Source organism: Apodemus sylvaticus, chromosome 3 (assembly GCF_947179515.1).
Source record: "Apodemus sylvaticus chromosome 3, mApoSyl1.1, whole genome shotgun sequence".
Taxonomy (NCBI): Eukaryota; Metazoa; Chordata; class Mammalia; order Rodentia; family Muridae; genus Apodemus; species Apodemus sylvaticus.
In genome coordinates this window covers 19,218,181-19,245,137 of record NC_067474.1, presented here as the reverse complement: position 1 = coordinate 19,245,137, position 26,957 = coordinate 19,218,181, and positions in this window count along the sequence as shown.

Genomic DNA, 26,957 nt, shown 5'->3' with positions numbered 1-26,957 from the left:
AATAAAAGCTGAGGCTGAAGGAAGGAATGTAAAACAAACTTCCACTGGAGGGACATTGTATAAGCTCTAGTGAAAGAAGGAAGCTCAGGACGTGTCAAGAAGCTGAGAGACTTCCAGGTCTGGAGCTGAGAGATAGGAGGGACAAGGTCACCGAGGCTCAGAAGGGGTTCAGGAAGTTGCCAGGCTTAGCAGGTAGCTCCTAGTGGGAAGAGGCAGATTTTACAAAAATCAGTGTTAATCTTCTGAAAGAATAGGTCCTCAGAGGTTGGATGTAAATAAGTTTTAATAAGGTAAGACACGACTAGCTATTAGAGTGAAAGATCTGCCCAGGCAGAATAAAATGTGTTGAGTATGTGGGGACAGTAATGGAAATGTGGGCTATAAAATGAGAGTGCCTTGTGGTGTGTGAGGACTCAGCTTCTGAGAGCCACTACTCTAGCCACCCCGCCAACTCAGTTATTTCCCTTGGAAATAACAGAATTGTTCCTTTGGTATGATTGGCAGTGGACAATTTCTATGGTCATGGAAAGAAGTGAGGCTTCTAGCAGGCCCACAATTTGGTCTGAATTGTCACAAGAAAATGTAAAAAGCATCCTTGGAGTCTATATAAAGGTTTAAGCATTGCCCTTTTGTTAGTGGAAGGCATGAGTAAGAGCTACTAACTGGATCATGGGTCTGTGGTTTGGACTGGAAGGGCCTATGCTTCAGCCACCCATATGTCCAAAATAATACCATATCTTGCTTTGTAGAGTCCTTTGTGTTGGAAGGAGCTGCAAAATATAGGCGGCCTGAGGTAGCACTCTCAAATATATATTAAGGTAATAACGCTTTTAGGGTCTCGAGGTGAGCATGAGATTGAGAGTGTTCCAGGGTTCATCTGGGGAGAAGGTCTGAAATGTTAAAGGTGGGTATGGTTGAAAGGCAAGTGTTGTGTCCTCTACCAATGCTACCTATAGAAAGAGAACTTGAGGGGGGCTCGTGCTTGGAGGCCTTTGTAATTTGGAAGATGGGACAGGTGGTGAGTAGAGAATACAGTAATAGTTGGCCAGAAGGCTAACTTCTTTAATCCACATATAAGACATTAAACTGTAGCCAAAACACACAGACAAGATATTGATCCTTATATAGTATGGATTGACTTTTTGGATAAGTATATAATAGGCACAGAGGAAAGTCCCATTTGGTGACTACAGACACCCAAAAGCATATCCTTCCTTTCAGTAACAGAGAGAGAAAGAAGGGATGAGTTAGGTCTGGAAGATGTAGGGCTAGAGCCTGGAGGATGGATTGTTGAAGTTTACAAAATGGTTAGTAATGGGTGGAAGAAGGGGCCAAGGGCTACATCATATAGGTGGCAGGCAAGGAGAGAGAAAGAATGAATCCATGAACATAAAGAGCCAGCCATCTCTAGGAAAGATCGAATTTAGTCCTTGGTAATGGGGACTGTGGGTGACTGAAATAGGTGTCTTCTATCTATGGTAATGGCCTTGTGACTTGAATTAATAGACAGTCCCAGAAAAATAAAGTAAGGTATGAACAGCTGGACCTTAAAGGGTGAGTTTAGTAAAGTAAAGGTGTCTGGCTGGCTAATTTGCAGGGATGGCAGAAGACAGGGTCTCCTGTAGCTAATTCTGGTTTCTAGTTTGCTATGTAGTCAAGGATGACCTTGAATTCCGGACCCTCCTGTATCTATATTTCAAGTAATGGGACCACAGGCACACATGAACACACTGATCAGAAAATGCTGTTTTTCCAGCAGCACCTGTTAACTCTCAGTGAGAAAGGAGTATTCATTCTATTAGGTCACAGGAATGTAACAAACAAACAATTCATACAATCAATAAGGGTAGTAATCCCAAGACTTAGGAAAGAAAAGGGAGGCCTTGAAGGGTGTGTTGGATGGAACCCTCTCACATTTTCTTGAATAAGGGTTGGAAACATCTGTAATGTCAAGACAAGCTTTAACTCCACTCTGCTGAGTGATGAAAGACAGAAATGGTCATTTGGAATCAGGACCCAAGGGACATGTTTAGCAGAGTCTTGATACGTATAGCAGAAGTCTTAGCTATTAGCCATTCCACTGCCTTGGGAGAACTGGACACAGGGCTATGAGATGACCTCACTGTACAGCTCTTGAATGAGGACTTGGCTTAGCATAAATACCATTCAGTTCTTTCTAGACATTCTTTGACTACTTCAGAAGAAAACAGTGATGCATGCATAGTAAGATAGTCACTGAAATGTTCACACTCATGGGGAAACGCAACCTTTGATGAAATTAAGCTGTCTTTTAAGAAACTGGTTAGAACCTTCTAAAGGAGCATTACCATTCCTATTTTATACCTGCCCCAGACAAGAAGTCCTATGGTGCATCAGTTATGACTGAAGGTCATAAAGCACTCAGTGATTGTAGTCTCAGGATTTGCTGTCTAGTTGCCTATTTTTTTAAACATATTAACCAAATCATAAACATACTGCCACTTTTCAACCTGAGGAATAAAATGGCTGCATGGAGCCTTCTAGTAGATTGAAAGTTCTCTGCTTCGTGGTAAGGAAGGAAACGAGGGATACTTCTGCCCCCAGTTCAACACACACAGTGGTTTGTTTTGAGATTTAAGACAGAAGACACTTTTAACATCTCCTGTAAGATGCTAACCAGAGAAACACAGTTGCCATGCCATCGGGATTTATCAGATCACTTCTAGGTCTCTTCTCACAGCTTCTGTGTGGCTACCTGAGTGGGACAAAGTTTCCACGTTTCTCTTCTGGGACTTTCTACATGTTATGTTTCTTCTGAGTCAGAAAATGGTTCCTCCCAACAGCCCTAAGGTTTACAGATTCAGTATGTGATTCTGAAATTCTTACTGACCATATTTAGAGCAAGAAGAAATAAGGGGAAACACTGTGGACTGACCTCAGAGCACTAGGCCTGTGCCTACTTCAGTTGGAATACTTGACTGGCATCAAGGAAACACGTGTTTAGAGAGCTCAGATACTGTTCAAGAGACTTTGCCCAGAAACGCCATAGGAGTTTCAGTTTTTCTCCAAAGACATCCCCTTCCTTCCCTCTGTTAGTGTTCTGAGAGCGATGGAATTAAAAGGTCTAGTCAAGTGGCATCCTGTATAGTTACGACCCACCCAGTTCTGACCAGTCAAGCTTGACTTGGGTGTTCAGACTTAGTTTCTTCCTCTCAGAGTGGAGATGGAAAGGAACCAACTACCCTACTGTTTTCTGCTGTCAATACTGCACCAGGGCTGCCAGCACATTTCCCAAGATGTTCTATTTGCCTCTACTATCTCCATTATTTATCAGTCACGATGAGCTGATAATTGCCTGCTACACTTCAATTAAACTGTCACAGTAAGTTCTGCGGGGGTGGATTCAATGTTTCTAGCTTTATTTCCAAATATCACACAAATGGACTCTAGTTCAATCTACAGGTTTAAATCTATCAGCTAAAAACATATTACATATTTTAAACATGGCAATATTTAATAGAGTATCTACTCTAAAATACTTTCATGTTCCTGGTCACGTTTGTTAACCCTAAAATTGAATTTATACACATTGAAGAATGATTAGCAATGGCTGCTCACTTTGTGGTTGAGGACCAGAGGCTAGGGCTATGATTCTGATTATCTCAGAAACATCTTCAAGGTAAAGCTAAAGCTTGTCTTTGTTGGGCTCAGAGTATCCTTTTCTGTATCCGAATTTAAAATGAAAACTGACACAGAAAATAGGTAGGGCCATTTCTAATTTACAATATATTTTTTTAAAAAAAGAATCAGTTTAAGATTCTCAGGGAAAGTGTCCCTTGTGAATTAAAACAAAACAAAACAAAACAAAACCTTGCAAAATAAATTGAATGAAAGAAGTGTTTGAGTCGGTTGGATGGAGACCTGCTGGCCATCAGTCTTCCTTAGGTGCAGCTGTTGCTTCCAGACTTTATTCAAGAAAACTAGTCATCTGTAACTGATGATGATGATGAGGAAGTTCAGCACATATGTGATGATGCAGATGATGCAAAATTCTTTCAGCACAAAGTACAGAATGTAGTCCAGGTACAAAGATCCCGCCACAGACACAATAGAGGAGGTCATGGGTACCAGAGTTGCAACTGCGCTGGCTTTCATGCCAAGTAATAACTGTAGTATATAAGTCCAAAGATACTGTTTGGCTGTCACTGACAATGGAGAAAGGGGAAACTGAGGGCCATTAGAGGAAGAAGAGAAGGGTCTCTGGTTTGTGGCCAATAATGGGAAGGCTCATTAGTGTGATCAAAAATAGGGGGAGAGATCATCTGGTTTGGAGTTCGTAGAATTTCCTACTTAGTTGATTTATTCCCAAATGGTGTCATGTCACACTGTTCATTTAAGAGTACCTATGTATAGATTTTTAACTATTACCCCATTCTTACAGAATTTTTACCTTGCCCAATGTGCTTACAGATTCTGGGGTAAGATTTAGAGAGCTGGACCAAAACCAAAGGCTAAGAATAATCTCTCCCTTTATTTTGTTTTGCAATTCTTTCTCTGCCACATAGTTATGAGGCTTGCCTGATATGGAACAGAAATTTTGGAGGAAATTTTAAACAAGCAGGCTTGGGTTTAGAGGAGGGGAAGCCATACTCCAATCCAGAGCCAGCTTTCAATTGATGTGGAATTGTAGGCTTAGACTTCCAAAACCTACTTTAATCTGGGTTCTAAAATGCTTAAACCTCCCTTCTGGCCCACCACCCACCAGAGGTATTGGAAAAGAAAGGTTGATAGGAAACAGGGTGCCTGTGGGCCTGTTTAGATATAACTCTTCAGGTGATTCCAAACTTTGTCGTCAGCAGTCTAGTCCTCTAGCAAAACACCAACATGAGTCCACACCTGCAGTTCAGTCTACTAGGCAATCACTACTCAAGAATTAGCTATAGAAATTTTATCTAGAAGAAACCTCCCTTCTCTTCTTCCTCTAATGCCCCTCAGTTTCCCCTTTCTCCATCCTCAGTGAAAGCCAAGCAATGTCTTTGGACTTATATACTACAGTTATTACTTGGCATGAAAGCCAGCGCAGTTGCAACTCTGGTCCCCATGACCTCCTCCATTGTGTCTGTGGCGGGATCTTTGTACCTGGACTACATTCTGTGTTTTGTGCTGAACAAATTTTGCATCATCTGCATCATCACATATGTGCTGAACTTCCTCCTCCTCCTCATCAGTTACAGATGACTAGTTTTCTTGAATGAGGCCTGCAAGCAACAGCTGTACCTAAGGAAGACTGATGGCCAGCAGGTCTCCACCCAACCGACTCCAACACTTCTTTCATTCAATTTATTTTGCAAGGTTTTGTTTTGTTTTGTTTTGTTTTGTTTTAATTCACAAGGGACACTTTCCCTGAGAATCTTAAACTGTTTTTTTGGGGGAAAAATATAGTAAATTAGAAGTGGCGCTACCTATTTTCTGTGTCAGTCTTCATTTTAAATTCAGATACAGAAAAGGATACTCTAAGCCCATCAAAGACAAGCTTTAGCTTTACCTTGAAGATGTTTCTGAGATAATCACAATCATAGCCCTAGCCAGCAAAAGCAGCCAGAAGCTACCAGAATATTTGAAGAAGTTCTTGGGCATGTTATTCTGCATGAACTCATGACAAGCAAAAGTCAAAATGCCTGAACCAATACAGACTGTCACCAGCCGATACTAGCAAGACAGAGCAAGGTGAACCAATGCCCAACCTCCTCCCAATGTCTGTGGGTCATCTTTATATTCTATGTCCTCTCACGTGTCTGCTTCAGCAAAATATCCTTACACCTGTCTACCTTAGCAAAACATACGATGTAATTGAGTTTCCAAAGAAAGCAGAAATTTCTACCTCACAGGATAGCATAAAACAACAGTCTAACACTATTCATACCCCAAAGGCACTTGAATCCTCATAAAAATAAATCCAGTAAACTGAGAACAAAGAAGGTTTAGAGATAGGAAAACGTTGAGCCCTAGCCATTGACAGAGGATACTGCAGGAAGGAGATGAGAAATGCAGCTGCCAGAGAGGGGTGTTTGCCAAGTATGTGAGCACTGCACTTGGTCTACTCCTTTAGTTCCTCTCTCTCTCCAGGTAGGTACAGCTTCAGGGTCCTGATTTGAAACAAATTTACAGATACATCAACCATAATTTAAAATACAGGACATTTACATAGTGTATGGAGGGTGGGCATAGGGAGGGGGTGAACACCAGATCAAAAAAATAAAAACAAAAAAAACAAAAAAAAAAAAACAAGGCTTAGAGTAAAAAAAAAAAAAAGAGCGAGAAAGCTTGAACTTAGAGAATGAGGAATATCTTTTCATTTTCCTGTTACTCCCAGTATTTGTAAAGGTCCTGAGTAATACTGGAATCTATAGTGTTGTCAGGGAGCCATTTGGATTGATAATCTAAGAGACATCAAGGAAAAATTTAGGGTCTTTCAGATCCAGTGTCATACGTAGAAGCTGAAGATTTTCTAAAAGGCATCCCAAGGGGGAATGAGAGGATATGGAAGATGCTGTTCCCATGGATAAGAAAGAGGGAGAAAAATGTCATTGCATCCTGTGGTCATGGGAATCCCAGGACTCAAGGAGAACTGCATGAGGATGAAGTCATTCAGTGGGTTATCACTATCCTCAACATGGGTCACAAGCTAAGCCAGAAGAGAGACTGACCACCTGCTACCAGGGCTTCCATAGACACCAGAGGAGAAGGGCAAAACCCAAGCTCTAAGAAGGAGTTCTCATCTACAGAAGTGGGTCAGACAATGTGTTCACAAAAGCCACAAGGGCTGCAAGTTGTGAGGTTCTGAGAAACTCCAAAAGGAAAGTGAGAGAAGAGGACAGAGAGGAACCAATAGCCCAGTTGGACCCATGGAAACCACAAAATTGGAGCTCCAAGGGTTGGGGGATGGGGCCAGATTAAGAGGGCAAACTATAGCCTCAAAGACAGTGATTGGATTTTCCTCCACCTCCAAGAGTATCCAAAGGGTGCCAGACACTCAACAATCACATTCTTGGACTCAGGGAAAAGTCTCCACTGACCAAAGGGGAAACTTACCTAATTTGCATTGGTGGATGAGGTGTTGAGTGACTGGTGAGCTAGAAGGTATTGCTGTCATGTTGCAGGTGGACTAGAAATGAGGAATAGGGTCCAGGGTCCAAGTTCATCTCAGACACTGAAGGGGAGCAGAGGCACCGGGAGAATCTACCCAATACATTACATCAAGTGCATTACAACTCTGAGTGGAAGTCTCCCCAGTGCAAGTGTGGCAGTTCTGAAGGGAGCATTATCACAGTCGGAAGTCAAGGAATACCACAAAGTTACACCACACAACAAACCTCTCTCTCTCTCTCTCTCTCTCTCTCTCTCTCTCTCTCTCACACACACACACACACACACACACACACACACACACACACACACACGATTTATTTGGACTCCTGCTCCTCCAGCAGTGATACAAAGATTCTGTCTGTGGATTACCGGGCTCCATAAAGGCACACTGAGCTTCAGGTAATCCATCATCTGGTTCAGGCTGAGCAGGTCTGGAGAATCTCAAGAATCCTGGAGCACTTTTTTGCATCCATGGTCCCAGAAGGAATAATACGATGCTGTAGGGGAAAACAGGCTGACAGGAAACAAGAGTCAGAAGTCTGGCTTCTCTTCACCAGTGCCCCTGTCAGATGAGACAAACGTAGCCCAGCCCATGTGCTACTAGGCATAGTGGTCAGGAGTATGGGGCTATGTAGAGTGGGGTCTACATAGTTTCTCTCCCTTAGAGGACAAACTGGGGAAACTGAGCTGGGCTGTGGCAGTGATGGATTCTCCTTAGGACCCATTAGTTCCAATCTTACCTCTGTCCCTCACAACCAAAGAGCCCATTGAAGATCTCTGGTTTTCTCTACCTAAAGGTGGGAATCCCGAAAGGAGGCCTGGCAAATGGTGTGGTCCAAACCCATGCGAACTGTAAGAAGGATGCTATGATGGACTTTGAAATGTATAACTGGTACTTGATCATGAAGGATTGTGGAAGCCTGCATGGGCTTTGATATTCTGCTAGGCACCACAGGCAGCCTTATGTCCCTTCTGCCACAGGTAAGAGAAATCATTCTCTCTGGCAGATGGGAATTGTTCCTGAGGATTGCTGCCTTTTACCTAATCACCAGAAATGCATCTGTAGTTCTTAAGCATGTTTCTGGATAGAAGGAATTTCTGAGACCTAAGAATATGGCAGTCTTTTAAGAAGAAGATTGTCTCTAATTTTTAAAATAGCATTTTTGTTTAAGTTCCTTAAGGCATTTGTTTAGGAGTAAAAACATGAGTTATTTCTTCTTTTTAACTCTAGCAAAGATTTTTTAGTCATATTGGAAGCAGATCCATCTCTGTCTCTGTCTCTGTCTCTGTCTCTGTCTCTGTCTCACTCTTTCTCTTTCTCTTTCTCTCTCTGGCCTTTTATAGAAAGTTATATGGTTGCAGGAGATATGATCTAGCATGTATATGTTGTATCATGACTAACTGTAATTTAGTTCCAGAGAATCTGACTCTTCTGGCATCTGTGAGCACATGGTATGAATGTGGTGTGCATACACATGTGTAGGCAAAATGCTATACATTTAAAATGAAAAAAAATAAAATCTTTTTAAAAAGCTTTACTTTTTAGGGGCAAGGGATAGAGTCTCAAAGAAATCCCTCTGCCTCTGCCCTCTGCCCTCTGCCCTCTGCCCTCTGCCCTCTGGCTTCTGGCCTCTACCCTCTGCCTCCCCAGTGCTGGCGTTAAAGGTGTGAGCCACCATTCCTAAGTTTAGCAGAGATTTTGGGTAAGAGCATTGACAGTTGTCAGTTAAGGGCTGTTTAGAAACATGGTGACCTTAGCCTGCTTTTGAGAACTATACTCTCCTTCAGTATAAAGTTTTCCTCTAGTACTATGTAACCTGAGGATTAAGTGTACCTTTTTTTAATTTCTATTTCTTTTGCTTAGGCTAAAACCTATTTCTACTTTGGACCTTCCTCTTGCTTCTAAATAGTGCATGCAATAAAACAAGCAAATGCCAGGAAACAGTCCAGCTCTTTGCAGCTGTTCAGCATGCAGGCCTCCAGCTGCCCCTTGAACAAGGTGGTGTCCTGATTATTTGACTGTTGCTCTCTTTGATATTCTTTAGTAAATTCTTTAGTCTGTTCTTTGAACATTTCAGAAGGGAGTAATCTATCACAGTGTCCACAACATTTTAAGAACATAATCCTTTCAAGGAACTATAAAATCATGAGCTGCCTCTTTAGAGAAACTATCATGCAGGCCAGTTTGAAACCTCTTTTTGTACTGTAGAAATTATTCCTGGAATGGACAATTAAGAACATGTCTAGGAACCAAGGCCCAAGCAGAGCCTGGATCTGAACTGGAAAATAAGAACAAAGCACTGTGTGTGCATGTCTACATTTGTGCATGTGTCCAAGCATGTGTATGCATGAACTATATGAGCATGTATGTATGCTTCTGTAAATATACATGCTCCCGTGTGTGTGTGTGTGTGTGTATGTTTGTGTGTGTGTTTGTGTGAGAAAGAGAGAGAAAGAGAGAGAGAGAGAGAGAGAGAGAGAGAGAGAGAGAGAGAGAGAGAGACTCTGTGTGTGTATCTGTCTATGGTCACGCACATGCACATTCTGCTAAACAAAGACTGGTAAAACTGTTGGGTGGATGTCACGGCCACTCTACTTCACCACATGCACAAGACCATCTCTCCTCATCCTTGACCTTATACAATCATGGTGTCCTCTATTGTAGGCTCTTTTTTCCTGTTCCTGTTTTTTTCTTTTAGCAATAATATTGTATTATAACAACTCCTAACAAGTCCATCTTATTTTTGATATAAATTACAGTGTATTTGGGCTAATGATGATCTGAAATTATTTTTCAATTCATTTCTATTTCTATTTATCTGAAATTGTTTTCTATGATCTCAATACTCTCAAAATATTCCAAGGTTATAGTAAATGAAAAGCAAAGATTGAAGGGGGCGGGGCATCAGGTTTTTCTATTTTTAAGGATTCCCTTGCAATGAGGAGGGGAGGAACTATGAAGTTGGTTTGGTAGTCCTTTAACTTTATACTGTGTTCAGTTGATCTCACAACATAAACCTAGTAGCTTCTTCAGAGCTAGAATTCAGAATTTTTCCATATAATCATCTTTCCAATATGTTTATTAGCTTACAGAGCAATTACTCAATAACTAGTAAAGATTATACCAGTATACTGCTGGCATCTTTGTTTACAATATTTCAAGGAAAATGTATATTGCCAGGGTGATTAATCTCTCTAGATTCAACAAAACACTGATAAATTAGAAGGTTTTATTGTTTTTATTTTTGTTTTTGTTCTTCTTGTTCTTGTTTTGTTTTTTTTTGTTTTGTTTTGTTTTGGCTATCTTTTCCCTTTCCAATCATGGGTCATAGAAGATCATGAATATCAGGGACCAGAGGATTCTATCCCTTCCACAAACTGGGTAGAGTTAAAATTGGTCTTTATTAATGATCAATGGTGTCCCAGCCTGTTCTATGCTTGATGGTTCCTGACATAAAGCCATGATAAGATTGGAATGTCCCAGTTCATTTTCCTGCCAACGTCAAAGCATACAAAGGTGTGTAAAATAGTATGTGCTCCCAGCTCTGCACCAGAGGCTGTGGCACCCTCGTCTCCACTCTGTACCAGAGGCTGTAGTGGGCATGGCTGGCAAGGAGACTATGGAGAGTCTGGAAAACTCATGTACATCCATAACTTTTCTTTTATAAAAGTTTTTATTATTTGGAAAAAAAACTTTTGTGAGGGCATCTTGCTGTGTTGCCTAGACTAGTTCTGAGCTCCTGGTTCAAGTGACCAAGTTTCAGGAAGGTCCAGTCTCTCTTCTAGCTCTTGTATTCTCACATGTTCCACTATGTTCATAGAAGTCTGCAGTGACTATTCCTGGTTGTCAACTTGACTATATCTGGAATGAACTACAATCTGGAATTGGAAGGCTCACCTATGATCCTAATCTGGAGGCTCAGAGATATAAGTTTCTGACCTGGATCTTCGCATGGAGATCTTGAAGCAGAGTGGCTATGAATTCCAGAAGATTGAGACAAGGAGAACTTCAAGTTCAAGACCATCTGGGATTAAAGGCATGGAGGCACATGCCTTTAATCTGGGCCACACCCTCTGCTGGAGAACTACAGTTTTTTTTTAATCTGGGCTACACCCTCTGCTGGAGAGCTATATAAGGACATTCGAAGAAGGAAGACTCACTCACTCTTCCTTGCCTGCTTGCCTCATGGGACTGAGCAACTGCTCGATCCTTGGACTTCCATCCACAGCTGCTGCTGACCATTGTTGGGGAGTTGGACCATAGACTGTAAGTCATCGACAAATTCCCTAACTGTATAGAGACTGTCCATATGTTCTGTAACTCTAGAGAACTAGACTAATACACAGTCCTATTTATATAGCCAGAAGCTGGAAAGAACCCAGATATCCCTCAACGGAGGAATGGATACAGAAAATGTGGTATATTTACACTATGGAATACTACTCAGCTATTAAAAACAATGAATTCATGAAATTCCTAGGCAAGTGGGTGGAACTGGAGAATGTCATCCTGAGTGAGGTGACCCAATCACAAAAGATCACACATGGTATGTACTCACTGATAAGTGGATATTAGCCCAGAAGCTTGGAATACCCAAGAAACAATTCATCTGACAAATGATTCCCAAGAAGGAAGGAAGGAGAGGCCCGTGGTCCTGGAAAGGCACAGTGCAGCAGTGTAGGGGAATACCGGGACAGGGAAACAGAAAGGGGGTGATTGGGGAACAGTGGGAGGAAAGAGGGTTATGGGACCTTTGGGGAGGGGGGATCCAGGAAAGGGGATATCATTTGAAATGTAAATAAAGAACATTTCGAATTAAAAAAAAAAGAAGGTCCAGTCTCATGTAAATTATCTTGCTCCCTCTTGTCTACATTCTTTTACACCCATAGCCCCACCCCATCTATAAAAGAGTTTTGTTAATTACTGGCCATAAAATCCATGTTCTTTGATGATTCAGAAGCTTCCTTCTTGTATATAAGAAAATACATAGCCTAGAACTAAATAAAATTTGGTGAGGTTTATGACAAGAATGATAGTCCTTTGGATTTTCTTTGTTTCTGGCTGTTTTGGTCCAACACCATTCTTATATGGTTAATCTAGGACTTTTTATTCTATTTTTTGTTTTTGTAAATGTTTTTAATTAATTAACTCTGGTAGCCCTTAATATGACCTAGCCAGACTTCAATAATCAAGACAGAGTCATACACATTTATTTAATCAGCTTTAGCACAATTGCTGGGTGATTACCACTATGCTAGACTGGGCAATTCCCAACCGTGCTCCCAAGTGCTTGCTATTTGTGTCTCATTCAGACTATTCATGCTTCATCAGCATGTCCACAGGGTCACTTCTCTTGGCCATGTGATGCTGGTCCATCCTATCCATGAAGACTTGCTGCTCTATCCACCTTCTTTCTCCACCTCTCTCATTCTCTTTCTCCTCCTGATCCCTACCCCAGCCAAGTAAAAAAAGCACTACGTACCTCTATTCTCCCCAGTAACTGTCTGTCACTTTCATTTGACCAGTCAGAGAATATTGACAAGCAAACTTTATGCAACATCATATTTTTGTATGTGAAAATCTGCACAAAATCTTGGCGGCCAGTATTTAACACTTGATTACACAGCAGCACCAGACCAATTCCCAACAATTTTTAGGTGTTCCTTTCTTATTTATAACCCAGTTGTGTCATTAGTGGTGTTGTGTTCAGCATTTGTGTAGGGAATGGGACAGTCTTATGAATTAAGCCACTTCCCAAGACTCATTAGGCAGAACAATTTCTCCTGAGAAGTGGAATTTGGGAGCTCACTCTTCACTTTGAACCATCAGCCCTGTTAATCTTACAGAAGACTTCAGATTTATATGCAGCCTGTGTAGCTAGACAGATGCCATAAGCTATTCATGTTTGATCCCATGAAAGAAAATCATATAGTCGGAAATGATAGAAGAAAAAAAGCAGGTTATTTTATTCAAGGAAACAAATACTGTCTTATGTTCTGTGTCTGGTGGTTAAAATATTTTTTCTGTTTTATTTCTTAGTATAGTGAATATGGATAAATATTTCAAACTCATTATTTCAGAAATTACTTTTGCAGACCAAAGGAAAAAATAAACAATGTTTAAATTATCCTCTGGAATATGGTTGGGAGTGTTTACATTTCTGTGTTATTTTGATGGGGGTAGCAGGGAGGGAGTACTTGAAAGAGTATTTAGAGTGCTTTTTCACTAAATAAAATACTTTAAAATGTTGGAACCTTAAAAATATCCAGTCATAGGATGAAGCTCTCAATGGACAAGACACAAAATGGCCAATGCATTCTCAAGGATAACAATGACTTGTAGCAAACCAGATTTTCCCTTCAATTTTGGAAGCCTCTGTTATTTTAATCCAACATGGGTTGCCCACAAAATGATTCGTGATTTGCATAGATATGTTAGATTCCTTAACACCGACACTGGCGGGGTGGGGAGGGGAGGGGAGGGGAGGGGAGGGGAGGAGAGTGAGAAGAACAGTGGGAGAGGAGGTGATTCTAAAACACAGGGAAAACACTATGTGTATTTGTTAAAACAACAGGAGGGTAGACAGAGTCATTTTTCTATTTCTTTTTGATGCTTGAAATGTTTGTGTAAAACACTTAGTTCCTTGAAATCTCCTCAGGTATCCCATAAGCCATAAAGATTCCACCAGAAAAGGATTCAAGTCATTGACCTTGTTTGTATAATCAGATCCTTACAGAGAAGGTGAGTTTTCAGTGTGAGACTTCCCAGTAAATTCAGATGATTTCCATCAGAATGGGGGACAAATAGCTCAACAGTTATCCTTACATTTCAAAAAAAAAAAAAACCCTATTGCTTAGCCTTTTCTTTTTATATATTTGTTTTCTAATTATCTTTTAGCAAATTGCATTATACTATTATAAACATGGACTCAGTACCAAGTTCAAAGACTCTGAGTCTTTCTTACATATAAGAAAATACATATAATATTTGAAGTAAAGAATTTTGAAAGTATTTTGATATATTCTTGTTTCTGACAAAATATTAGTTTTGGGTGATGGGAGCCAGGAATTCTGGGGATCAAATAGAACTATCAAAACACTATATTATCCAGCTACATATCAGCTCTAAATTGATTTCCTTACTAATCTTAACGTACAGAAAATGTGCTAGTTCTTAGAATACAGTTCAGTCTTTCAAAATCCACACTGCTTTAACTTATAATAGGACAGACTATGAACAGGCAGGACATAAGCCCCAGACTTCCCTGGTTATAGTTAAACAGGAAAGGGGAAATGGACACAAGACTATGAACACTGAAAGTAAAGGAGCTACTCAAATGGTGACGGTCGAGTCTTTCTTGTTTTCCCCCAATTTTTTCCAGTGTCAGACATCCACTAATTTCAAGTTAACATGTCATACTTTTAATTTCATTTAATACTTTCCTGTAGTTTTTTCCAAAGCACTACACACTGTGCTTCTGGGAGCCAAAGAGTCATGAATAAATAGTAAAACATTTTACTATTTGTAAGCTTAATTTACAAGTGCTAGAGAAAAGGGGTGTGTGCATTTGATATGTCTTATTGCAGGTAAGACTAAAGTAATCTTATCTATCAATAAAGTTCAATTTTACCCTCAGTATCTGGAATCCAACAGAGAGGACAAAATATAGGGAATGATCTGCAGACACTGAGAGGTCGAACTGAACACTCTTTAAAAAAAATAAACTCAGAAAAATAAATAAGATGAGGAGCAGTCCACGTGAGCTGCCTACTACAGCCTGTACTCCTCATCCAAGGAATCCACCTTATACCACTGGAGCGCCTGTGTCAAAAGCTCTTTTAATGCTTGTGGATGGCTAGATCCCAGGAGGATTATCTAGATTTAAAAGAAGAAAGTAGTGTGACAGAGGGAGAGAAAAAAGAGACCTTAACAGAGTTTTCAAGGATACCCTGATAGCCTGAAGCATCAGGCACTAAAGACCTTGTGTCATCAAGCATCATCAAATCTCCTATGGAACTAGATCAAACACAGGAATCTGCCTATCAATAAAGTATTATCCTCCTCTGAAACCTCCAAGGTGCAAATGTGATGTACTCTCAGCAGTGGACACCTACACATTTGTCTTTCAATGCTATTGATTACATAGGGCATGCTGGGTATCTGTAGCAATGATCAGTTTCTGTTTTAATGCCTGTAGGTGCATAGTGTGAGGTCTGATTTCACTGCACAATAGATAAGCAGTGTGGCTCTGTATTGGCTCTCACTCCTCAGAAGAGGACAGAAAAGAAAACCACCAACTATTAAAATTCTGAAGGAGAATGGTCAATAAAATATACCAGCAGTCTACTTTAATTGGCAAGCAGATATGCTAACAAATGCACAGTAAATTGATTGATATGCTGTGTGAATTCTCAGTAAGTGCATTTTGTTAAAATTTGCAAGTTACTATGATGTTACTTGCTAGGATTACATAGGGCAGGATCCAACTCTTTTATTGGATGCAGATATAGAGCAAAGCAATTCTTTAAACTTTGTAGTTAACAGTTATTCCAAACTCTAATGAAAGTATGGGTTCTGTGGAGGTTTGAATAATAATTCCCACCTTAGGTTCATATATATTAATACTTAGTCATTATGGAAGTGCTTGAGAAGGATCAAAGGATTAGGTGTGGTCTAATTGGAGTAGGAGTATCCCTGTTGGAGAAAGTACCCTACTAGGGGTAGGCTTTGAGGTTTCAAAACCCCATGCCAGGCCTAGTGTCTCTCTTTGCCTTCTTGCTCTCACTCTTGGTGGCAAATTCACTTTTTCGCTGACATTCAAGCCTAACTCTTTGGACTCCAGCATATACTGAAGATCAAACGAGACATAGAGCTTCATAGATTGAAGAAATTACCCTGTTCTTGGACTTTTACTGATAGACAGCCATTGTTAGACTAGGAGGCCCATAGACTCTAAGTCACTTCAACAAATCAGATAGATAGATAGATAGATAGATAGATAGATAGATAGATAGATAGATAGATAGACAGACAGATAGACAGTTAGATAGACAAATAGATATTCTATCACATCTGTTCTGATAGAGAAGCCTGACTAAAACAGGATCTGTCTCCCAAATTATGTGCAAGTACACAAAACATTATCTAAAATTTCACAGTATGAATAGAAACTATAGTTGTGGGCTTGGTGATTTAAATAAGAATGGGTCCAATACACCCACTTTTTATATTTGAATACCTGGTATTCAGCTGGTGGCATTATTTTGGAAAGGATTGTGAATTGTAACCTTGTTGGGGGTTCTGTGTCATGGGCAGTGAGATTTCATGTTTTAAAAGCCCTACCCCTCTCTCTTGGTCCCTGTCCTTCCATCTTTGTCTGTCTGTCCCTGCCCTTCCCTCCCTTCATCTTTGTGGATTAGATGTAAGCATAACAGTTTTATGGACTAACCCTCTGTAGTTGTAAAGAAGCCCCATTTTTCTTCTTGTAATTCTAAGTTTCCTTAATCTTGGTGTCTCTTCATATCAATATAACAAGAACCAAGACACTAGATTAACAGCTACAATTCCCAGATGGTAGTAATAGCACTGTGGGTAAAGAGCTTGACATGAAACAAAAAGGACCTGAGTTCAATTCCCAAAGCCCACATTAAAAGGTGAAGGTGATGGTATGTATTGATAGTCCTACTGGTGGGGAAGATGAAATAGTTAGATCTCTGTAGCTCTCTGGCCAGCCATCTGAGCCTCCTTAGTAAGTAATAATCCAAAGATCATGTCTCAAAATACAAAATAGATAGCATTCCTGAGGCATATCACCTGAGGCTGACCACCACCTTCCAGTCACATGTGAGCTTGCACACACACACATATATAAATGAACAGATATGTACAGAAGCACATCCAACACAAAGAATTTTAGTTCTAAAGCATAAATCTTAAAAGTAACAAAAGAAATGTTAATCTCATATATAATCAAGATTATGGCTTTTAGTATACTTTCAATGAGAAAGAAGATTTGGTAAATAGAAAAAAATTAATTTTAAAACTGACAACCTCATAGGAATTCATTGATGGCACATCTTAGGGTTTCATTGCTGTGAAGAGACACCATGACCACGGCAACTCTTAAAAAGGACAACATTTAATTGGGGTTGGCATACAGGTTCAGAGGTTCAGTTCATTATCATTATAGCAGGAAGCCTGGCAGTGGCAGTCATGGCGCTGGAGGAGCTGAGATTTCTTCCTTTTGTTCTGAAGGTATCTCCAGGCAGCTAGCATAAGGGTCTTAAAGCCCACACCTACAATGACACACTTCTTCCAACAAGGCCACACCCCTCCATCAAGGCCACACTTCCTAATAGTGCCACTCCTTAGGCTAAGCTTATTCAAACTACTACATGACCTAAAAGCTGTTTTTAAATTAAATGGAGGCTGTGTTGGAGAACATAAAATATGCACTTTTAACTAAAGAAAATATTAGCAAGAAACAAACAAACAAACAAACAAACAAACAGGGACATAAAAGTAGCAACTTTGCACATGCCTGGACATGAGGGATATAGAAATGCTGCCAAGAGTCACCAGCACACCAAGGCTGACCAGAGCACAGATTAAGGAGGGTGCTGGCTCTCAACAGTAATCCTACATGGAATTCTGGACTAAATCAAATGTTTTGTTTTGCTTTTCACCTTTACAAAAATAAAATGAAGTATGAATTGGATAAACAGTAATGACCTTGTTTGATAATGTGATTATATGAGAAAACCATTTTTTTTTTTTGTAAAGAACTCATTGTGCCTGCAAGGAGGCCAAAAAACTTAAATTTGCAAATTTGTATAAAGGGAAAAGACCAGAAAAATATGGTAAATGCTATCATCTCAGGAATCTGAATGAAGTACACTTGCTTTTTTTTTTCTTGGCCTCCTAAATTCTCCTTAATCCTGACACTGTTTCAAGAACAAAGGAAGATGTGGATCTATAGTTATTTGGGGTAAACGCAATCTCTGTTGTCAGGATATCAGCAGTTTATTTCACACAAATCATGATCAGTAGCTCAGTCCAATCCAAAACACCATTCAGAAATCTGCAATCGCAGTTCGACCCACAAGAGACCTTGAAGCTCTGTCAATTGGCTGAAGTCTGAGAAAGCAGCAAGACGCTGCTGGAACACCACCAGAAAGTCCTTGGTACATTTCTCTCTATGAAGTTGTGACACAACAGTCAGCAAAGAATGGCAAGACAAATCATTACTACACAGCATTGCCCACTGTCGCGTTACATTTATACACTTCTCAAACATCATGCGTTCTCTCCAGTGTCCACTCTAGCAAAGCATCATAGGCCCTCTTTCCAGGCAGCTAACAGAAAAACACCAGGTATCTGTTCTCAGAAACCATCCTCTCATGGAGTAGTTTCCAGAAAAACATCACAAGACACAACTGAGTCTCCTAAATTTTCCACTTCATACAACCATGCATGAATCCAGTTCTAGGGAATCCAGTGTCCTTTCTGAACTCCATGGGCATGAGGCATACACATGGTACACATATGTAAATTCAGGCAAAACATTCACACAAATAAAGTAAAATAATCTTTAAAACTGTTGTTGGTGAAACAAATAAGGACTAATAGCAGTTTTAACTCAAGCTGTTGTGAGTAAGTGAAGATCAGATCATTTATATGAAGTGTTGAGATAAATAAGCAGGAATTCCACTGTTGTTGCTGTTCTTGTCCTTCCTTTCTAAATGTAACCCTCTCCCTCCCCATTTCACCTCACTAATCTGTCTTAGATCAAACTGAAGAAGACAGAAGTAAATATCGGGGGTGGGCATCACTGTTCTTCAGTTTAGCTATAGGTTATGGATGCTCAAGGCAAGCTCTCTGGTTCTAGGTTCTACCTTTAACTTTATAACCAACTGCTGTTGGAAGAATCTGTGAACTTTGTGCAAGAAACTCTTCTTACCTGAATATAGTAAGTCAAAACCTTCCCTAGCTTAAAAGATGGAAGTCCACATCCTTGCCAACATCTGCTGTCTCCTGAGTTTTTGGCCTTAGCCATTCTGACTGGTGTAAGGTGAAATCTCAGGGTTGTTTTGATTTGCATTTCCCTAATGACTAATGATGTTGAGCACTTCTTAAGGTGCCTCTCGGCCATCCGAATTTCTTTAGGTGAAAATTGTTTGTTTAGATCTGTACCCCATTTTTTAATACAGTTAATTGGTTCCATGGGGTCTGCCTTCTTGAGTTCTTTGTATATATTGGATATTAGCCCTCTATCAGATGTAGGGTTGGTGAATATCCTTTCCCAATTTGATGGTTGCTGTTTTGTCCTTTTAACAGTGTCCTTTGCCTTACAGAAACTTTGTAATTTTATGAGGCCCCATTTGTCAATTCTTGATCTTAGAGCATAAGCTATTGGTGATCTGTTCAGGAACTTTCCCCCTGTGCCCATGTCCTCAAGGTTCTTCCCCAGTTTCTTTTCTATTAGTTTCAGTGTGTCTGGTTTTACATGGAGGTCCTTGATCCACTTGGAGTGAAGTTTAGTACATGGAGATAAGAATGGATCAATTCGCATTCTTCTGCATGCTGACCTCCAATTGAACCAGCACCATTTGTTGAAAAGGCTATCTTTTTTCCACTGGATGTTTTTGGCTCCTTTGTCGAAGATCAAGTGACCATAGGTGTGTGGATTCATTTCTGGATCTTCAATTCTATTCTATTGGTCCACTTGTCTGTCACTGTGCCAATACCACGCAGTTTTTAACACTATTGCTCTGTAGTATTGTTTGAAGTCAGGGATACTGATTCCCCCAGAATTTCTTTTGTTGTTCAGAGTAGTTTTAGCTATCCGGACACTCCTCCACTGCTGGTGGGGCTGTAAGATGGTACAACCACTTTGGAAATCAGTCTGGCTCTTCCTCAGAAAACTGGACATGACACTTCCAGAGGACCCTGCTATACCTCTCCTGGGCATATACCCAAAGGATTCCTCGGCATGCAATAAAGACACATGCTCCATTATGTTCATAGAAGCCTTATTTATAATAGCCAGAAGCTGGAAAGGACCCAGATGTCCCTTAAAGGAGGAATGGATACAGAAAATGTGGTATATTTACACAATGGAATAGTACTCAGCAATTAGAAACAATGAATTCACAAAATTTTTAGGCAAATGGTTTGATCTGGAAAATATCATCCTAAGTGAGGTAACCCAATCACAAAAGAATACACGTGGAATGCAATCTCTGATAAGAGGATATTAATTAGCCCAGAAGCTCTGAATACCCAAGGCACAAATTGCATAACAAATGACTCCCATGAAGAAGTATGGAGAGGGTCCTGATCCTGGAAAGCACTGATCTAGCATTGGAGGGGAATATAAGGACAGAGAAAAAGGAGGGAGGTGATTGGAGAATGGACGGAGAGAAGAAGGTTTATGGGACATATGGGGAGGGGGGATCTGGGAAAGGGGAAATCATTTGGAATGTAAACAAAGAATATAGAAAATAAAAATTAAAAAAAAAGATGGAAGTCCAACTCTCCATTTTCATTGAGAAAATAAGGCCTATCATGAGCTTCTTTGTTCTTTATTCAGATCTCTGCACACACAGAGAGGCCTTGGTGAACAACTTGCTAGTTCTTTGAACACAAAAGTTTGTGTCTGAAAGCTGCCTATCTTTTATATCCACAATAGGCTTTAACCCATTCTCATGAACCCAACCTACTTTCAGCTTCAAAATGACTCTACGTTTGATGGAGATGCCTCTGTGCATATACTGAAACCCCAGGTATATGCCATCCACACAGCACTATAACCTCTGACCTATAACCATGTCAGGGACCATGATGTTTGATGATGATGAAAACATCATCTGTTTTCAGCTTGTCTCTGCCTTTGAAATGACAAGGAGTTCAGAAGTCTATGGATATATTTTCTTGCACACCCCTGAGAGAAATGAGTTGTGAGTGAATCTCACATCTAGCCTTAACAAGTTCTGCTTCAGAAGTTCACACAACTTAGTGATTCTTCAGGCAATATTCACCAAGAAAAGAGAGACCAGTATAGGGACACGCCTCAAGAGAGACTCTTGGGGGCAATCTGTTAAAAGCTAGGCTCAAAACCAAAATATCAAGAATGACTTTCCAAAGGCTACAGTTACTTTTTCCTCCCCATTTTAGACATTTTATTTTTTTTCACTTTATAATATTCATTTATATGCTAGTGTTTTACATATGAACATTTTTGTTCAAATATTTATTTTATATTGATCATTTCACCTCTACCTCCCTCATCCCTCTCTCTTCCTCAGCCCTTCTATCATATGTGCCACTTTAGTTCCACAAATAGTTTGGGTTAGACTGTCATGTCATTTGTATGTATGTCATATATGTGACTTTAAGTATATCTACAAAAGTGAAATCATATGATATTTGTCTTTTAAGACTAGAATAATTATCTTAAATTATATCCATTTACTGCAAGTGAGATAACTTGATTCTTCCTTGTGGCTATGAAAAAAACTCACTGCCTATACACATGTTAATTATCCATTCTGTTGTCAGACATCTAGTTTGGTCCTATAATTATCTGTTTTGCTACAAAAATAAACAAATGTGCAAGTATTTCTGTGATATGTTGCCTTGGAGTCCTTTCAATAAATATTCAGGATTGTAATAATTAGTTCAGCTAGTAGTGCTATTCTGGACTTTTTGTTCTGATTTGTTAAATAAGGTTTATTGCTATCTTTATTGCCTATAGCTGTTTTATTGTGCCTTTGTAAACAAGATACATCTCTTAAAAAACTGATCAAAAATTTCCATACATATAGCTCTGTATGATAGATGGCAATGCAACACTATTCATAATTATAGAAACACCATAGCACAGGAGCAAAGGGTAAGCCAAAGGAACACCATCCCAAGTCATCTGAGCTGGGTTATCTGATGAATCCTTAGTGAAGATTAGCAAACATGGCGAAGAGATGCATGCACGCTGCAGTCATGGGTGAGTAGTTTAAGATGGCTACTGAAAGAGTGTAGGTGTCCTCCCATACCATGGAGCGAAGCATGTGCTTCTGACTCTTTGGAAATAAATGAAGAAAGCATACGCCTGCTGCAGCTTTAATATGCCTTAAAAACAAAACCTTCTCTTACTGCATCTTAAAGTAAAATCAACAGTGAAAAATTCACCCTAAAACCAATTTCCTCATCGGCGACTAAAATACATTTGCCACTCTGTCTTTGGTATCAACGCAATTGTAATTTGCTATGAAAAATTCATGAAGCCTGTACCTGTTTAAGGGAAACTCTACAGAACCACATACAACTGTCAACTGGCATATTTATGAAACACCAAGTCTCGTATGTAGTTCTTGCTACATGTTTCCTCTGTGAGTTTCCCAAGACTATAGTATTCTAGTGCTTCCAAAGATAATGGACAGATAGTTCAGTGGTGAAAAGTATTTATTTTGTCTTCACTGAATACATCTTGGAGATGAACCAAAAGAAACTATGCCTCCATACCTTCCCAGAAGATAACCCAAGTCAGCCGACTAAACAGACAACGCAGGCAGTCAGTCCACTGTATGAGAGTTTGAGCTAGGAAACCAGAGGACTAGTGTAGTCGACTAGCAGCTTGTACTGTGCAGATAAACCAAAAGCTCTCGACTTTTGAGAGCCACTGCCTCAAACGCTGATAGCACTGAGGTAAGAACAACACAGCATAAACATAGGATTCTGAATTCTGGACTTTTGGAGGGATGTTCATATTTATTTCCATAATGTCTAGGCTATATTCCCACCAGGAGTGAATGGGGTTTCCCTTTTTCCTTGTCCTTAGCATCATTTTTTTTGTTTTTATTACCATTTATTTTAGTATGTGAGGAGTGAAGGGTGATATGCATGTATTTGTACAAGTGTAGGTGTGAAAGGTAGAAGTTTTATACTATATAAATGTGTATGTAAACTGGAATGTAAGAAGTACTCAAAAATGTACCACTTGTATATAAACACTATAAACATTTTAATTAAAAGGCTTTAGGGTTTTAATTATAAATCAGTGAAAACAATCTATCTAAATATTCATATCAATATATTCAAAATATATATAGCTTTTGTAAAAAATTTTTTTCTTTCTTTATTTTTTAATTAGATATATTCTTTTTTTTTACATTTCAAATGATTTCCCCTTTCCTGGTTCCCCCCTCACTGAAAGTCCCATAAGCCCTCTTCCCTCCCCCGGAACCTCCTCCCACTTCCCTGTCCTGAAGCTCAGAATACCCAAGACACAATCCACATATCAAATGATGCCCAAGAAGAAGGAAGGAGAGGCCCCTGGTCCTAGAAAAGCTCGATGCAGCAGTATAGGGGAAATTTTTTTTTCAAGTCAGACAATAGGACTCTGTTGCTAGCCAGTCTTTTGTCAATATATCTGGCTGGCAATATTGCCTCGCATAATTGTCATTATCATCATTACTGTTCTTGAATGAATGTTTTATGTACCCTTGGCTGGCCTGATGCTCACTACATAGACCAGGCTGACCTCAAACTCATAGAGATCTCTGTGTCTTGTGTGCTGGAATTAAAGGACTGTACTGGAAGATTGCCCTGCAAGATTGCTCACTTTAGTAGAGTTTAATAGTCTAAGAATAGTTTACTAGTTGTAGATGGGAACAGAAAAATACTCCTCTGAATTTCAAACGTCATTTCATGAAACACTAAAATTGCATGCACATTTCATAAAAGTATGATGAAAGAAAGAATAATTGTGAAAGAATTACTTTTTTCTAGTGGTTATATTAGATCTCACAGTAGCATATGGAGGCCTAGTATATAAAAAATGCTATAGACAGTACCAGCCAAGTGGCACTGCACATAGAGGGTGCTGGATACCAAGACTGACAACCTGAGTTCAATCCCTGGAACCCAGTGATGGCAAAAGCAAATCTCAGGTTATTCTCTGACCTACACCAGATCATATGCATGACCCCTCCCTATCCCCACCCCACACGTGACATAAACATGTGCAAAATTTTTCCAATGTCATAGAATAACTTCAACAGATGGTTCTAGGAAAAGTAGAGATCTATATGTATTAGAATGAAGCTTAAACCCTAGCCCTCATCTGTACAAAAATCAATTTCAAGGCGATGGATCAAAAGCCTTAATGTAAGATCTGCAACTCTGGAACTTTTAAAATAGTTCAAGATCAAGGCATAGGAAAATACGTGCCAACTAGATCTATAGATGCTCACAAATAATGTCAACAAATGGCAAATGGATACCCGATAAAATTAAATGACTTCTGCACAGCAAAGGAAACAATTAATTTTCATTTAACATTTGATGTTTGGCAGGTTATTAATATTTAGTATATACAAAGAATCTAAAATACTAAATAACAACAAAAACACTCCAAACACCCCTATTTAAAAAATTGACCAATGAAATGAGCACATAGTTCTCAAGAGATAGAACACAAATGACCAATAAAACAAATGAAGAGAAATGTTTGACCTTACTAGCCATCAATGAAATGCAAAGTAAAATTACCCTGCTGGTGAGGTGAACTCTCATTCAAAATGGCAGTCACTTATAAAACAAACAACAGGGCTTGGGAGATGATGGCTCAGTGAGGACCTGAGTTCCATCGTGGCCCCAGCACCCATGGAAAAGCTGTGAAAGCTGAACCAGGGTGTCTGCACAGGTGCCCTGTGATCAGGTCTTATGTCCCTGCCTCCCTTTTCTCCTGAGTTTGTGTATGCTACAATTTGCAGGATCCATGTCTGATCAAGGAACAGAAAATTCAGTTTTACCCACTGAGGTTCGGTTTCAGGCTTTTGTGAGTTTCATTCATTTCCCACAGTAAAGCAAAAAACAAAACAGTCCCTCATCACAAAGGCACCATGCCTAGTCACTGGGATAACTAACAAAGAGATTATGTTGGCAAGAGAGCAGAGCAGCCACACCTTCCAGGGACCAACTGAAGAAGCATAAAAATGCTACAACTGCTTTGTACAATTATGTCAAAGCATCTCATAGAAATATGATGCAAAATTTTACTTCTGCATACACTTATTCAAGAAATAAAGGATGTGCCCTCAAAATGCCTTGATGAATATTCACAGGATATTTACTCAAAATGGTCAAAATTCAGGACATTCCCGGTATAGTTCAATGGTAGAATGGAGTTTATAGATGTTAAATTCATACAAATGAATCTACTAATCAGTAAAAAAAAGTATTAACTATTGAAGCTTCTAACAACAAAGATACCATTGAGAAATCTTAATGTTGGATGACAAGAGCCTTATATAAAAGCAAACATAACTGGTGAAGTTCGTTTATATGAAGTTCTATAACAGGTAGAACTTCTCTGCTGGGGAAAAATCAGAACATTACTTGCTTTTGAGCAGAGGACTAGGGAGAAATATTTCCCAGGGTGATGACTGTAGAATCTTGCTACTTAAGGTTTCAGTCTACCATGTCCAGATAACTCCTCTGAGCTGAATGCAAAATGAGTCCATTTTCTTAGCAGGACTTCCTCATCTCCTCTTCTCTGCCTGATCCCCAGTATTCTACCTGAGGAGTGTTACATAGTCCTTGGCAAACCTACAAGTTCTTTGAAGTGTTAGGAAAACAATAGTAAATGTTGATCTCTAACTCAAATTTCTTTAGCTGGATCTCCAGGAAGAGTCTCATCAGTAGCAGGGAAAATCAATTTTCTTCTCTGACCTTCAGATGGGCACAGTCTCTGCTACTTAGCAGTGGAGTCTGTAACACTAACAGTAACCAAGCAAGCATACCCAGAAGGCAGACAGGTCTGTAAGATGAGCCAGACAAGAAATTCACTGGGGCAAACCCATCAAAGAATGGCTACTCCTGACTGTCCAAGTGCCTTCCCTGACTGCTTTCTTGAACCCAAACCCAAAAAAAGTTACTAACCAGCCCTATATTCCCCTTCGGGGAGTCTGCTACTAATACTCAAACAGTCCTTAACATTCCTAGGCAGCTTCTGTGCTCTAAGTACAACCAGAAGTGCCTTCTAACAAAAACACACACAGCTTTGAAAAGCAACAAGGGAGAGGTTTATGAAATATGGAAGACATTAAGGTATGGCTTTCTCTCTGAAAATAACAGACTCATAAAAAAAAATGTCTGAAGGCATTCTCAGCCGCTTGGCTTGATCTAAGCAGAGCATGTTTTATATTTTGAGACAATCAGAAACTGTTGGGAAAAGGAGGCCAGGAACAACAAGAATCTGGCTTAGTAATGAGGACAAATAAACATTTTTTTATTGAAACCACTTAGATTTGTAACAGGTCTTTTTACATGTAACAAGTCTGAGCAGATACCACTTGTGAACACAGCAACTCTTCCGACACATGTGATATCAACTGACTTCTCATGATAGTGACTCCTGGTAGGAACCATCTGCCATCATTTTCATCAACAACTTCATTTACTGGAGTTAATATTCCTTTTTTAATTTTCTCCAGACAGAGAAAAATCATTTATCTGGTTTTTAACATTCAGGCTTGGTCAAAACTTTTTATTTTGAGTTCCAACATAAGTGAACCTGAAGTCTGTGGAAGTGAATTTCCTTAGGTATTCTTACTCTTTCTAGTCTGACAAGTAAAAGAACTGTAATAGAAATTCCGTACAGAGAGTATAACAACATAATTATCACCTTCAGATAGGTCGCACCAAGGAGTAAAGGGAAAATTCTCTCATAGACTGCTATTTTTGCATTATTTTTGTTTTATTTATTTTGTATTTATTGAAAAGGGAAGTAAAGGGAAGTAAAAACACTTTATGATAAAATTAAAGATTT